The sequence below is a fragment of the Physeter macrocephalus genome, chromosome 8, assembly GCF_002837175.3.
Source record: "Physeter macrocephalus isolate SW-GA chromosome 8, ASM283717v5, whole genome shotgun sequence".
Lineage (NCBI taxonomy): Eukaryota > Metazoa > Chordata > Mammalia > Artiodactyla > Physeteridae > Physeter > Physeter macrocephalus.
The window spans coordinates 44,778,561-44,781,040 of NC_041221.1; positions in this window are offsets into that span (position 1 = coordinate 44,778,561).

The window sequence follows — 2,480 nt, forward strand, 5'->3', positions numbered from 1 at the left end:
TCCAAGCCTTCCTCCAGACCTACTGAATCAGAACCTACTTTTTCAAGAGCTCTCAGGGGATTCAGATGCACATTAAAGTTTGAAAGCCAGGGCTTCCCTGGTGGCGCAGCAGTTAAGAATCCGCCTGCCAATGCAGGGGACACGGGTTCGAGCCCTAGGCCAGGAAGATCCCACATGCCGCGGAGCAACCAAGCCCGTGCGCCACAGCTACGAGCCTGTGCTCTAGAGCCCGTGAGCCACAACTACTGAGCCCATGTGCTGCAAGTACTGAGCCCACGCGCCTAGAGCCCGTGCTCCTCAACAAGAGAAGCCACCGCAATGAGAAGCCCGCGCACCACAGCAAAGAGTAGCCCTGGCTCACCGCAACCAGAGAAAGCCCACATGCGGCAATGAAGACCCAATGCAGCCAAAAAAATAAAATAAAGAAAGAAAATAAAGAAAGAAAAATTTGTAAAAAGTTTGAAAGCACTGTTTTAAAAATCATCACACTGAAAGAACCTTTTTAAACCAATAATTTGCAAATGCATTGTGTATAAGAGTCCCTTGGGATGCTCCTTAAACATGCAGATTTTCTGATCCACCCAATGGAGAACCTGAGTCAGTATTTCTCTGGACAGAGTAGTGCAGAGGCCACACTTGGAGAAACTCACTTTCAAACAGAAAAAGTAGAGTGTCTTCACTGTGCTTTTCATCAGTGGAAGGTGTTTCTAGCATGTTAGGGTGATTCGCTTCTGACACACTTGTCGAGGTATAAGGGTAGTAAATTTCGGGGTTTTTTCCCTTTCAGAAACCTCCTAGATTCCTTCATCGAGGCTCCTAGGTGTTCAGACTTCTTCCTCAAGTTTTCCCAGGGGCAGCTGTAGCCATCCCAACTTTACCTGGCTCATGTGTGCTTTCAGCTCTGCTTTCTGCAGTGTGTACTTGAGGAAGAGGGGCCCAGCGTGCATTAGACCACCTGCCCAGACAGCAGGTAAGCATCTTCTCAGTACAGTCCTTCTGCCTTGACTCTGATGGGCAGGGACATGTCACTCTTCTCTCTGCACCTGCTATCGGAGAGGATGAAAAGATAATGGCATTTAAAACATGGGGGAGGGCTTCCCTGGTGGCGCAGTGGTTGAGAGTCCGCCTGCCGATGCAGGGGACATGGGTTCGTGCCCCGGTCCGGGAAGATCCCACATGCCGTGGAGCGGCTGGGCCCGTGAGCCATGGCCGCTGAGCCTGCGCGTCCAGAGCCTGTGCTCCGCAACGGGAGAGGCCACAGCAGTGAGAGGCCCGGGTACCGCAAAAACAAAAAAACAAAAAAAAAAAAATGGGGGAAATCTCTTTTAAATGGCTGTTTTATTAGATCCCTGTCACTTGATCTCCTCCCATCTTCCTGCAGCCAGAATGTGCTCACAAACCCCTGTCCAAGCTGAATATTCAGATTGGGTTCAAATTCTAGGCCTGGTGTTTTCTTACTATGTGACCTTCAGCAACTTTCTTAAGCTTCCCTGATCTATTTCCTCATCTCTAAATGGAAATAATTAGAGCATATACCCCAGAAGGTTGTTGTGAGGATTTTCAGAGTTAATGCTTGCCAAGTATTGTTCTACATTTGCTGCAAAATAAGCATTGATAAATTTTAACATATTATCAAAAAAGATGCTTTGGCAGAGATAGCTAGATGCCTACCTATGGTGGACTGGTACTTTGCTGGTCCCCTGTGAACCCTGCTTCCTGGATTTTATGCCTTTGTGTAATTGCTTCCCACTTTGACTTTGGATTTGGCCAGGCCATGAGCTTTGGCCAATGGGACCATGGCAAGCATGGTATAAGTGGAGGCTTGATAAGCACTTGCACATTGAGGTGCATGCCCTCAGAACGTTCCTTCTTGGAACCCAGCCACCAGACCGTGAGGAAGCCCAAGACACCACGTGAAGGAGAACCAATATCTCAGCCAACAATCCCTAGCTGACCTCCAGCCAGGGACCAACACTAACCACCGGCTCTAGGAGTGAGACCATTTCAGGTTATTTGGCCATTCCAGAACCACCTGGTCAACCCACAAAATCATGAGAAATAATAGATAATATTGTTGTTGCTGTTTTAAGCCACTAAGTTTTGAGGTCGTTTGTTTCACAGCGGCAGATAAACCCAATATCCATTCTCCCCATTTCCACATTAGCAGAACCCCAATTTTATTTCATGTACAATGTACCCAGCAAAAAAGTCTGTATTTTCTTCCCTTCCTTTCAGAGGGGGCTGGCCATGTGATACAGTTTTGACCAATAAAGTCAAGTTAAGAAGTTGGATGGGGCTTTCAGAAGATCTCCCTAAGAGGGGCAGGCCACACTGGCTGTCCATTCTTTCCCTTCTGACTGCCTGGAACACAGAATGGATGCTGTAGGCAGGTAAGCTGTCTTCTGACAATGAGGGGAAAATCTAGAGAATCATAGAGATCTCGGACCTGACAACCTTGAGCCACTGATCTAAATAAAGCA